Raw genomic sequence first — 13,864 nt, 5'->3', positions numbered from 1 at the left:
CCTGCATGGGAAGTCAGTGCACAGGAACTCCTGTTGTTAATTAAGCAATTAATTCTCTTATGTATGACATCAGTGATCACCCAAGGCTGTTGACATGAGCTGCCAAGGCTATGGAAACCTTTTGAATCCACCATCTCCTTTCATATTTAGACAAGGCCATGAGCAAAGTGGGAGTTCTCTCTTCAGAGAAAAGTACATCCTTCTTTGGTAACCACTTATTTCCACTGGGGTCTCAGCCACAGAGGTCTTTCATGTAGGACATTTTTTGCCACAGTGTCTCAACTTTCCAAGCCTGAAATATTCTCATGGGCTCTTCAACCAGACCAGAATGCCTTAAGGGTTGATTCTGAGGTCAGAGTGTTATTTAAGGCAATTGTCATTCTATGAGTCTGCTATGCGGACTGCTTCCCACATTGGAACATCCCCTCCTTTTAAATTTTATCTATTATTATTACCAAACACTTAATCCTATTTGTATGATCACTTTAACCCTCAATCCTATCTATATGATCACTTTATCACTTAATCTTATCCACAAGCTCACTTTAACACTTAAAATGCTATTTTTACACCCAGCTTAAGGGAGATTGGGGTCCCATGGTAAGTTTTTAAAATGTACCCTTAGAAATAAGTCCATAGGAATGTATGAAGAACTATACTTTGCAGTTACAAACTCCGTACACTTCACAACTGCAACTTTAGGAACATTCATCTTCACTTATAACCACCACTGAGCTTGCCTGACCCCTACTGAATAAATGAATGGGTGAACTAATGAAGGATCGAGAACGATCTGTCTGAAGCTCGCTGGGGAAGGAAATGACATAACCCATGGTTCTACCGCACGTGAGTTCAGCCCAGTTGTGCCCCTAAATCTTCTGGGCTGCACCGCCAAGCCCAGTGGGAACTTCTCTCCAAAACCATGACTCCATTATGCTCCTGGCAGGGCCCCAGGCGCTCCCAGTGTCTCGCCCCAAGAGCGACTCTTCTGGCAGAGCCAGAACAGCCGCGGCCTCCCGGAGGAGCCCAGCTGGACCATAAATTGCACAGACAAAGATAAAGACAAGCATTTTTCCTGGCTCAAAGGGCGGCGACGTGGCACATTTGCCTCCCCTCTGCCAGGCCAGCAGGGCTGATCACATGGCTCCCCCTTCTCTCCTCTATCCCCATCTGCTGCGTGAGCTCTCAGGCTCCTGTAAATCCTGCTTGCCAGAGCTGCACACCACCCAGGGCTGGCACAGCAGGCTGTTTGTTGGGATGACCTTGAGATGACCTCTCCGGGGGTCTCAGCACTGGCTCTACCTTGCTCCCATAGACAGCAGGGGGCTACTCGGAAGCCCTCACGTTGAAGTCAGCAGCTCCTGTTCAAGATACTGCTGCTTGCTACCTGTGTGACCTTGGGTAAGTTGTTTGAGGTCTCTGGACCTCATAAGATAATGCTAGCCTTATTGGGCGGTTGCAAGGACTAACGGAGATAGCTCCTAGTTGTAATAAAACATCATTTATCTCATGCCTTGCGAATGACAAAAGAGCTTCATATCTCTGTCTTACCTTGAGGGAGGCAGGTTGATGTTGGAACAGTTTTTCGGGAAAAAAAAAAAAATTAAAACCACAGTTTAAAAACTAGTCAACATTGCAGGAGGCCAGAATAAAGCCCCGGCTGGCAGCTTCCCCATCCAGGGCTCATTCCACCCTCCTCTATAGGCAGCCCCACGGCTGAGAAGTTCCACGGCGGCTCTGCCTTCCAAACGAGCAGGAAAGGCTCGGAGCAATCCAGAAACCCCCTTTGTGGCCACTTGATCTTAACCTGTATAAACTCTTAGACTCCTCTGTGAAGGGACACGGCGTCTTCATTGGCTCCTACTCTGTTTCCCCGTTCACTTCATCTATCCACCGTGGAAGGAGCAGGTGGCCCTTGCCTCCTGAAGATGGTTATGGTTATGCAATGACTACCCTGAGTCATCTGAGATCAGTTCTGGATAAATCGTTCTCTCTCTCTCTCTCTCTCTCTCTCTCTCTCTCTCTCTCTCACACACACACACACACACACACACACACTGCACTGGAAGTATGAGCGAGTCTCAGTTCCTGGAGGAAGTGTTCCTGCAGGGGTCCAGGTAGATAGTATTGATGAGCTGTCTGTGCAGAGCCCTGAATGAAAGGTGAGGGATTGTTGATGGTGATAGCCACGGACAGTGAGATCTCATCAGTAGGAAGAGGATGGCGTTAAATGAAGGGTCAGAGGGAGGAATAACACGGCATCCCTTTGCTGAGCTTGCCAAAGATGATAAAATATAAATAACACGATGTTAGCCTGAGTCCTTCCTTTCTTTTCTCTCTGATTGCCACTTGAGATAATTTGGTAATACAGCAAACCAAACAGAAAATGCCTAGATTTTTTGTTTTTTTTTTGTTTGTTTGCTACTCCGTTTCTTCCTCCCCAGTGGAACAACTTGGATTAAAAAGCATCAAAGCATTCTCAGCCAAATCCCTTCCCCCCCAAAGAAGCAGACACAGGGGGCACAGCCAGGCCTTTCTTCCTTGTCTGCCCAGAGAGGTTGCTGGGAGATCACCAGGGCCCAAGTGAGGCGGGAAGCCGGGACGCATCTCCATGACAACCACGCAGGCCCAAGGCCAGTTCCATCACCTGGAAACCAAGCAGGATGCAATAGGAGAGCATTATCTGTGGGGGAAGTTTGGCTTCTCCTACAGGAGCCTGTATGAAGGCAGCTGATGCTGGGGCTAGGGTGGGACTGGATGCACTGAGCAGGGGACTGGGGTGGGGCCTGAGAAACTGACAGAGCCAATGCCAGCTCGATGGAGAGGTGCTGCCAAAGAAGAGACTTTGCTGCCCAAAGAGCAAAAGTCCGAGGCGGCCAGGTAGGAAGGTTAGGTCTTGGGGGTTGTGTGCTTCTGGAGGTGCCTGCGGGAGGAGGGGACAGCTGCCAAGATCACAGGGCCAGGGGCAGAGCCCAGACCCAACCCCAGGCTTTCTAACTCCATTGGGACCATCTTTGGTTCTCAAATGGGCATCACTTTCTCTCCCTCGTTCTGCAACCTTTCCAGGCAGCATGTGCTCTTTGGAGGTGTAGTCACACCCCCAGCACGTGCATGAGAAGCGTGGACAGACAGTGGACACCGCCGTGGGGGATCTTCCCAGGGATGGCTTTCCTGGGACAGCCGTGGGGCAGAGGCTAGGAGGGCAGGAGGGAGAAACAGGGGGCAGGAGGCACCAGGGATAAACCTCCCCTCCTCCCCACCTGCCCTTTACCCGTGAGAAAGACAAAGTTGAAGGAGCCAGATGGCTTGGATTAAAATTCTGCTTCCGCCACTCACAGGGATCCTGAAAATACTGACCTCCTAGGAGGGAGCACCCAGGCTCAGGATGTCACTGACCCTTCTTCCTGGACCCCAGAGGGAGGCGAGGGCACGGCTGGCAAACCCAACAGCACACGAGGGCATGGACACAGGGACGTTCATTGGCTCTGCTCCTGGGTCACATCATGACGCACACAGAAAAATGACAGCATTTCTACAGTTCACTGTGTGGACCTGGGCAGGCTGCAGTCAAATGGCCCCCGGGGGGCTCTGGGTGCACTCAGACCCGTCCTGGTGGCTCCCAGGGCCATGCTGGTCAATTAGCGTCATACCTCAGGGTAGGCAAAGCAAGCACAGCCCAAAACTATGGCAGGAAAGACCCCAATTCCAGGGGTCGGGTAAATTCTGGACACTATATTGGTTTAGGATTATCTGGACCCAACCCCTGGACACGAAGTGGACAGAATGAACCTTGGTTTGCTCAGGCCAGTGGGAGACCACTTGGGGTCCTGGTGACAGAGTGATCACCCCTTTATCTCCTGGGGACCATATTGTGGGAAGATGGGGGACCCCCTCCCCCCGCCCCAGGAAGCAGTGCCAGGCCTACCTCAAGCAGAAGGGACAAGTGCAGAATTCCTGATAGGGACCTTCCCCTGTGACCTTCATCGTATGCCCTCCCCAGTGGGTGCTTCGGACTGCTCCGCTGTGACACCCACGTAGCCTCCAAGCTACCAAGTCTGAATGATCGGCCAAGGACCGTAGCAGCCACAGTGAGCCATCCTATGCAAGGACCAAACGTGGGAGCTCTTTCTGGAAAGCCTTTAGAAATAAATAAATAAATAAATAAATAAGAGGGCTATTTGGCTCTTTCCTCCCTCTCTCTTAACAGCACCTTTCAACCCAGGAGCTGCCAAGGAAGTTATAAGCTGTGGCTATGTATAGAAACCACATCACTCAGGGCTGAAACACAGAAGAGTGGCAACTCCCCCACACCGTTTAGGGAGGGAAGAGAGAGCAACTGGATCCAGAGCCACAGAGGTGTGCATGGCGGGGGCGGGGCCAGGCTGGGGAGCACAGGCAGAGAGCACACAGGAGGGCTAGCAGGGGTGGCACCACCAGGCCTTGCAGCAGTTTTGGAAGGAACTGCCTTGGGCGTGCGACTGATCACATTGGGAACAGCCTACAGGGACAGGACATTTGATAAGTTCCCATCCCAGCGTGTCAGGGCCCTGACAGCCAGGGAGCTCTCTCCCTCGGGACTAAGGGGCCACATCCCACTATTTAAAGATCTCTTTCCTTCCAGCATCCTGGACAGAGTGGGGAAGAGCAGGCCCCCATCCTCAATGGAAGACCGCTCTCCTGCCACTGCTCACCCCTGCTTCTCCTTGGAACAAACAAACAAAACCCTGCTGCTTCTTTATCTTGGCATCAAGCGTTCTTTTCCTTTGTCCCAACTCAACCTGTCTTCACCCTCCTCTTGTAAATTATTTGCTTTCTTCCGACCTCGTTAAGGTGCACTGGGTAGGCGTGAGTGCTGCTCTCGGCAGCAGCAGGACCACAAGCAGGTCCGCACATCAGCCCAGGCGGCAGGAAGGAGGTGAACTCCGCTGGGCACCTGCTTCTTCTAGTGTGGCTCCTTCCCTACCTCCTCTCAGTCAATGTCTATGACCCACGGTGTCTCCAAGGTCAGACTCACCAATCCTGAGACCGAGAGTCAGAGAAACTGTCACGTGTCCAAGTTGACCTGGTGAGTAATCACCGTGGCTAAGGTTTGAACTCAGTTCTCCTTGCTTAATTAGCTCAGAGACCAGCTCAGATCAGGAGCAGAGGTAACTGCAGGCAGGGAGGTGCGCAGCGAAGCCACAAGACAAGGCGGTGCTGTTTCACACCTGCTGGGTGTCAGCGAGGACCTGGTGAGATGGGGGCTGCTGACGGAAGCAGTCCCGCGGGTCTCAGGTGGTGAAATGCACATTCATGGTCTGACCCTGAAATCCCACTCCTCAGTATACACCCAAAGGAAACCACAACGCTACTCACCACAGCCCCAGAGTGGGAACAAGCCAAAAGCTCATGGATGAGAACAGATAAACGAAACGCGATTTACCCAGACAATAGAACATTAATTGGCAATGAAAAGGAATGACGTGCTGATACATTTTACAACACGGATGGACCTTGCAAACTCTATTTTGGGAGAAGGAAAGCAGCACAAAGGCCGGTGTGACAGGTCCTGTTCATATGCAGTGCAGAGAGCAGAAGACAGAGAGGAGAGGGGTGGTTGTGACGTTTCTTTGGGGAAAATGTAAACGCTCTGGAATTGATTGCAAGGATACTTGTGTGACTCCATGAACACACTAAAGGCTAAAGTTGTAAAAGCCATGGAACCGGACTGTTCAGATGGGTGAACTGTGTCTAGTGTCAAAGATATCTCATTAAAGCAGGTTTTTTTGGACCAGCTCTAGGGCATAGAAGGTTAAGTTTCCACGGGCACTGCCGGCAGCACATACAGCTGCCGGTTCACATCCCAGCAGTTCCACTTCTGATCCAGCTCCCTGCTCATGTGCCTTGAAAAGTAACAGAAGATGGACCAAGTGCTGGGGCCCCTGCACCCATGTAGAAGATCTGGAAAAATCTCCTGGCTCTTGGCTTTGGTCTGGCCCAACCCTGGCCACTGGGGCCATTTAGGGAGTGAACCAGCAGATCAAAGATCTTTCTCCCCCTTCTCTCTGCATTTCTGCCTTTCAAATAAATAAATAAATGTTTTTTAAAAGGTTGCTTTTTAAACAGTACACTAAATTCCAAACTCTGCTTTTTTAATGTCTGAGAGTCATTTGTCCTCCCCCACATTACATAAAGCAGGTCCCTTAATCCATCTCTGGCCTGTGTCCTCTGGACTTGCCCATGAATGTTCACTGGTTCTCTGCACATGAGAATGGCCGGTGGGTCCCCTATTGTGGGAGCGAAGGCCCAAGGCCCAAGAAGAAGGGGGAATGGGGTCCCCATCATGCAAAAACGTAAATGCAAAAGACATACCTCGGCCACCCCGCATCTGTGTTCCCCCTTTCCCATGGAAGGCAGCGGAGCAGAAGGGAGGCACCTCACCCAGGCAAGGCCGAGGACCAAGCCACCAGCCTGCAGTCCCTCGGGGAGCAGGAGCCTGAGCCCCTGGGCCAGAAGCGCAGCGGAAAGGGAGAAGGGCCCGCCTCCCACTCACTGCCGCCTTGCTCGACCACTCCATGGAGCCGCAGGGCGAGAGAAAGAGGAGGCGAAGAAGGAAGGAAGAAAAGAGCATGCGGAGACAGTTGGAAAATAAAAGGGGGCCAATTCCCTCTTATTAAGGCTGTTATTAGGCTGCGAATCAAATTAAACCACAGGGCTTTCCACTTCCAGAGTGCTATTTTAAGGCTTATTAGACTATATTAGGATTGGCATACATTTCCACTGACATAATATCGGCCTTTAATTGGATTTAAGGGCGAGGAGGCTGCACTCAGCTGCAGCGGGGCCCCTGCAGGAGAGCTTGGTATTCTCCTCACAGCTTTCCCGCTTTGCCCGCTGGCGGCCGTCCGAGAGGCCAGGCGAAACCTGTAACCCGTTCAGACCCAAAACACAGCTGCTCGCCTCCTCCCCCTCCTCCCCCTCCTCCCCCTTCTCCCCCTCCTCCCCAACCTTTGATAAACTGCCCAGAGCAGGCCCCTCTCCCGCAAACGTGCGCCCATTACTGCCTGGCAAGTTTCCACATCTTGGTAGCTGCTGGAGTCCAGAACCGTGAGCGCCCACCTAGGCTGGGCGACAGAGCTGCGGCACCGTGAGCGGGGCCCCGGGCTAGAGGCCAGCCGCACCTCTCCTAACTCCAGGCGGCTGTGGCTGTCCAGGGGATTGGCAGTGGGAGCTGCTGGGGTTTGGCATGGGGCAGGGATGGGCTGGTGGCAGAGTTGGCCTTGACCTTCGAATCTGCTCCCATCCCCTACTCCAGTTGCAACTGGCAGAGGCTTGGAAAAAAACCTCCCCCGGACAGCTTTGGAATGACCCACAGGAGCAGGTGGGAGGGTCTAGACAGGGAAGAGATGCAGGAAAGAGTTCACACACTGGATGGGGAGGCAGTGAGCAGGCATGACCGACACCTGGAGATCTACAGAGATCACCTTACTTTATCCTCTCCTCCCCAGGGAAGGGCAGGTGCAGGAGGCAGTGAGAGCCACCACCAGTCCCACGGCTGTTGGAGACGAGGGAGGGGCCCAGGTCTGGATCTTGGGTCTCCCAGACCTTGGCCTTATGGTCAACCTCTCACAGCTGCAGGCTCCTTTATTAGGGCAGTGACCCACTGAGGCTGGTGCCATGGTGCAGTAGGCTACACTGCTGCTTGAGACACAGGCATCCTATATCACAGCACGGGTTCAAGACCTAGCTACGATGCTTCTGATCCAATTCCCTGAAAATGGACCTGGGAAAGTAATGGAAGATGGCCCAAGGACTCAGATGCAGTTCTGGCTCCTGGATTTGGCCTGGACCAGCCCCAGACACTGGGCCATTTGGGGAATGAGCCAGTGGTTGGAAGATCTCTATCTCTTTGTCACTCTTTCAAATAAATACATCTTTAATAAAAATAAAATGGTGACACACTTTCCTTCCACTCAGGACTGTTTTGAAAGTTAATCGGGACGATACAGACAACGTGACAGGAGGCTTAATCATGTCCATACCTTCTCATCTCTCCTTTGCTCTGAAATTTCAAATATTTCCACTAAAAGCCATCGTAACAGCGACAGACGTCACCAGTCTAGTATGTTACAAAATAATGTTGGGAAGAGACATATCTTGGTATGCAGACAAGTATGTATGAAATATCACTTCCCAAAATATTGCTCCAACATGAAAAAAAAAAATCCCCAATTCCTGAAGACTTCCCACTAATCCATGTGAGTGCCGCCGGCTCCCGCTCGCCAAGATGCGCCTTGGCTCCGCCTCGGTGTCTTCCAGTTCCACACTTATTTTGAGCTCTTCTGCCAGAGCCATGTGCTTGTTTATTTTCTACTACATTTTTATGACGTTTCTGCTATAGCAATCAGTTTTGCATTATTAGTTTTATCAAATACCAGAATGTCTGGTTGGCTGCTGAGATACATTGGACTGGTATCTGGGCTCCAGCCCAGAACACTTTCATGATTACTTTCTAACTTGTTCTCAGATTCATTCGTAACTATCTGCTGATGCCTTTATTAAATCACACTTGAGGGCTAATTGTTACAGTACAAACTTAGCATCCGGGTGGTGCCAACTGCTGTAGTCTTATCATTATTACCTAATCACAAGGTTGCATCCTTGGTTCAATGCAAAGGACGCACGTTGGAGAAGTCGCTCCTAAATCTGATATTTACAAAATGAATCTCTATGTCTACTCCTTGGGAGTCTCCCCCACTCCCCAGTCCCAAACCAAACCACATTCTTGCAGTTTAAAATAACTGCTGCGCAAGTTCAGCATATTCAGGATACTAGAAGGAAAGATTATTACAAAACAAAGGAGAGCAGACAAGCAAGATCTCATCCTTGCAATTGGTGGCTTCCTCTACTGTTAGTTTGTGACCCAGTATGACTGTGAATGGCTCGGTCCTATCTTTGAGAGACAGAGAAAGTACGTACGGCCCCAACCCCCATTTATCAAGGGAAGAAACTGCGGCCGCGGGGTGGGGAGTGTCTTGCCAGCCCTGCGGTGAGGCACCCGTTGGTCTGTTCTCTGCAGGGAGGCCCCTCTTAGGCTGGCGTGCACTGAAGCTGTTGTGGTTCTCAGTGATTTGCAGTCCTGGAAGTCTGTGTGCTTTTCAAGTCAGATCTGTTTCCCGCATGGAGTCTGAGCCTACGGGTTTTTTTTTTTTTTTCTTCTCCCCCCCAGCCCCAACACATGTCGTCAATGATCACTGACCCCCAGAGAGTTCCACATCAGTAAGAGTGAGACCTTCTGGAATGTTCCCCCAAGGGGACATCAAAGGAGCAACTGTCCTGGTGGGTTTGGATTAATGGCATCTGAGTCATTACAGCCAGAACCGGGCACGCCCGTGAACTGGGGGCACTGGCTGTGCGTGTGTGTGTGAGTGCGTGTGTGTTCATGTGCAAATTAAGGCACTTAAATCAGGAATGAGCTCACATCCACGAGCGTGTACCGCTGTGAACTCGTGGCACTCACAATTTCACCAGGAGGAGTTTTGATTGGAAACCCATGATGTCTAACGTCTTTCTAGGGCTCAGTTCCTTGAAGTCGAGGTGCTTTATGTGCAGGTTTCCCCTGCTCTTCCGCTAAGGCTCTGCTTTCATCCAACAGGGAATAGAAAATTCAGATGGCAGAGGGCGGCAAGCTGAAGCCTTTAATAAAAATAACTTTTCATCTTCACGAACCATCATTATCCCCAGTGCTGTTCAGTGTGCACACGTGTAGGTTCCTAAAGGAGGGACAGGCTGTGTGGTGAGCGGCACAGTGCATGTTTGTTTGTACACATATGTGTGTGTCCTAACATAGCCCGCTCTGCAGATGGCTCTCATGAAGCTGGGCAAGGAAAGCTCTTAGAGAGGGGTGCTTGCTCTTAGTGGGATGTTCTAGCTCCTCTGCTTAGCAACCATCACGTACAGATGCAGCAAAGGCAGAGAACCAGAGAAGTAGTCTCAGGTCCTACAAAGGCCCCTTGGGGAAGCAACTTGATGACAGCGCCAGAGGAATGTGGAGAAGGTACGCGGGCCCTTTCCACTGCCTCTATGGCTCTAGGATGAGTGAGTCTTTAGCTGGCTTTGACATGCGATTGATGGGTTACAGAAAAAGTGAACACAAGCCCCTCTCCACTGGACTTCTTTGTGGGCATAGTCCAGGACCCAAGCAACCCCACCTTTGGAGGAAACCTCGGTTACAGTGGGTCTCACTAGCAGGTAAGGGAAGCAAGTGGCTCACTTTGGAAGCCGGAAGTCAGTTTCTTCCTTCTTCCTCTGATGGTCAGGGCCCTAGGCTGGTGCTAAGATCTTTTTTCTCCATCTCAGGTGACACACATGGGAGGATGGGTAGCAACCATCCAGGATGGCAGGGGTGAGCAATGCAGACACGGCACATCTTGCTAAAGGTGGCTGTGGCATTCCACCTGCCAGAGGGCCCCCCCCATTCCTGCACCTGGTCCCAGTCTGCTATCCAGCTGCCTGTCAAGTCTGTAAGGCTCTGATAGTCTTCCCCATAAATTCCCTTTGTGATTAAGATAACCCTAGTCAGTCTCTGTTAGTTGCAACTGAAATAGCCCAACTGATAAATCTCGAAGACAGCTGATGTCAGATCTCATTAGTTGAAGGAGCGAGCCCCGCTAACTCTAGGCAAGAAATGCACCCACAGTGATCCCCACTTCCACCAAACACCTGGACAAACGACACCATCAAGTGCTCAGTGACTGTCTCATGCACTCAATTAGTATTCATCTGGTGCTATGGGCCTGGGCCTATCCTGGGTGCAAAGGCTACAGCCACAAGGGAGAGAAAATCCCTCTTCTCATGCAGTTGAATCCTGGGGAAACAAGCAACAATGGGTCTATAGACACCTGTGCCTATACCTAGGCAGAGAGGGGGAGGGGAGGGGAGGGGACAGAAGAGGGTTAGGGCAGTGGGGAGAGAGAACCAGGGAGTCCCAAGGCCAGGTGTTCCCAGAAGGAGAGACGTCCTAGCCTTCCTGCTGCTATCACAGCTTCCCAGACTCCGCAGTTGTGTACGGTTCCGGAGGCTGGGCAGTCCAGATGCAGGGGCTGCATTGGGCGAGGGCCTTCTGGTTGCATCCTAACACGGGGGCAGGCACCACGAGGCGAGAGAGCAAGAGGCAGCCAGAGGCTAGGCGACCTGAGAATTAACCCATCCCTGAGACAATGGCATTAGTCCAGTCCCAAAAGTGGTCTCCCTTCATAACGGCATCACGATGGTGGTTACAGCTCAACATGGGTTTTGGAGGGGGCGTTCAGAACACAGCAAGGGGGTAACCGTTTCATTGGGAAGCGTAGGTGGGTAGGGGGTTAGTAAAGAACCTCATTGCTAAATGGGAGAGCAGCAGATAGGCAGGGTAAACCCTGAGGAATGGCCCCAGGCGAGCAGCAGACAAGAGATGCTGGGTTGGGGGTTGAGCAGGGAGAGGAGGGGTTCAGGGGTGGGAGAGCAAGGGCAGAGAGAGCGAGGGAGCTGATGTGCTTTTTGAACACCTGCAAATGGAAGTGGGGCATCTAGCTTTCAGAAGAAGCACCTCAGGAGGGCAAACCACGCCGTGTGTCGTGGGCACAGGTCTTCCAGCCTCTTCTTAGGTCTATGTGAGACGGGTGAGAAACTGGAGTTCCATTTTCCTTCCCAACCATGCCTCCCCATGGGCCTGTTTTTCTACCCTGGTGCTCAAATGTGAAAGCTGGAATTTCAGACACGGCTGTTTGTGTAAATGGTGAAGTTGGGTTTATAGCAATTTAATCAACGGCATTAATAATGTCACCTAAGCTTAATGATACCAATTATAACCACAGTAAACATCAGCGAGCAGCTCATAAACAGTGATATTAAAGATGAACTTCCTGCACTCGGTCAGTGCCGCTGTGAAGAAACAAAAGTAGAAGGGGTCGTGTTTTGAATATTCCCACCTTCGCACGCCTACTCGGTATGACGAGCTCCACGTAAAGGCTCACGCTTGCAAGGAAGGGGGCCCTGTCGCTCTCTGGCTGCCCTCGGCTGCTCCGGCAGCATCCTAGGGGAAGATCCGAGCAGCTGCTGCCTCCACCATCATGGAAGTGAGACCGGGACAGAAGAGTAACAGGAGGCATCACCGTGGAGGCAGGACGCTGCTAGACAGCCATGCAGCCTGGACAATACCGGTTCCGCGTCCAGGGGAAAGCAAAGGGAATGTTTAAAGGTCAAACCGAGAACCCGTCAAGACTCAAACTCAAGAAGCTGGAAGCAGGATTTAATCAGAGCCGCTCCTCTCTATGGGGACATCTCACAGGGACAACAGAAAAGGAACATGCACCATGAGGGAGACACATTACAGAATGAGGAAGATGGGCTACGTGGGGAAAGCTGTGAACCACCAGTTACAGCACAGGCACCCCCTCCATTTATGAGCTATGGAATCCAGATGGACAGACAGCGTTGGGCAAGGAGCACTGACCAGGCAGAGGTCTCTGCCAGGCACAAGAGCCCTCGGGAGTGTACTTGTGTCCAGGGTCACTTCCATCTAAAAGCAGCACAACTTCCCCATCTTTTTACATGGCAGCATAGAGGGGGCTGCCTAGGACCCACCCGTGGGACACCAAGTGCCAGCCCTGAGCCCTACATGCCCCTCTGCCTCCCTCTTTTTGCACATCCGTCTCACTTTCCAGTCCACCCCAGCCGAGGGCTTCGTCTGCCTTCTTCTGGCGGCCAGGCATGTGGGATCCAGGAAAGCAGCTGGAGCCCAGCATCCCAGCCAAATAGGAGGCTCAGTTCACATGTTCTTCATAAATAGCGCCCCCAGGAGTTGTGCAATAGGTTGGCCCTGGCTCCACCTGCAGTTTGGAAACTGAAGATACCAAGATAGCAAACGACCTGCACTGCAGGTGCTGTCCCTCTGCCAAGTCACTGTGAAAACTGGACCAGCCGGGGCCTCCCACATTCCATCTCGGGCATGTTGGGGGCTCTGAACTTGTCCCAAGAAATAAGGGCTGTGCCTCTCCCTCTTCAGTCTCTGGAGAGCTGGCCAGACTTCTCGTGGCCTCTAGCACAGGCCTTTCCAGTCTAATGTCCCTGATGACAGGGCACTCTTCGGGGGAAAGTTTACTGCAGAGTTTGGAAATTGCATTGCGTGTTTTTATGGATGTGCAAGTACGCCTGGTGGTCTTAGAACTCTGCAGGCAACTTATAAATAAATAACAGCACTGGGCTGAGCCCGAGGTACAGTAAAGGATTTTGTTGAGCCCAAGTCAGAAAAGGAATTATAGAGAAATGCATGCCAGAAAGCAGGGGGTTGCTGGACACAGAACCCTCCACTCAGAGGGCAGGAAGAACAATATATAAGATATATATATCTTATATATCCATCCAGCAGGTCTTAGTGGAGATGAGGATTTGTGAACAAGATTCTAATTCCACTGCCACCACTAACTTGTTTTCTAGATCCCAGGGTACACCCATGTATGTCAACCATCTGGAAAAGAATTCAGAAGGTTATTTATCCAGATATTTTGAAATTCACCAATCATTTTTTGTTCCACTTCCAGTTCAACCCAGATGTTTGTCATCTGAACAAAATGTCCAAGACTCAGTTTTTCAGCTAAACTGAACTCAAGCCCAGTTGTCTCCAAGTAATGGCTTGACTATTAACAAGTGGTGCCAGAGGAATGGACCCACGCTCTTGGGGAGGGACAAACTGGAAGACAAAGTATTGTCAGCATAACCAGATAGTGGCACTCTCTCCAAGTATGATGGCAATGAGCAGGAGGATCCTATCGATGGAGAAGACAATCGAGTGAAGAAATGACTGTTTTATTTAATTCTCTGGGAGTAATTAGCTGTGTATGATCTT

The 13,864-nt window shown here is 51.2% G+C and overlaps 1 protein-coding gene across 1 annotated transcript in view; it reads right to left on the bottom strand.

The window, feature by feature from the left end:
• The window catches only part of PLXNA4 (plexin A4), a 420,485-nt gene that overhangs the window by 200,166 nt on the left and 206,455 nt on the right, over positions 1–13,864 (bottom strand). The gene's annotated exons all lie outside the window — the stretch shown is intronic.

This window comes from Lepus europaeus, chromosome 1, assembly GCF_033115175.1.
Source record: "Lepus europaeus isolate LE1 chromosome 1, mLepTim1.pri, whole genome shotgun sequence".
NCBI classification, from domain to species: Eukaryota; Metazoa; Chordata; class Mammalia; order Lagomorpha; family Leporidae; genus Lepus; species Lepus europaeus.
This window is presented reverse-complemented; position numbering and strand designations above follow the sequence as displayed.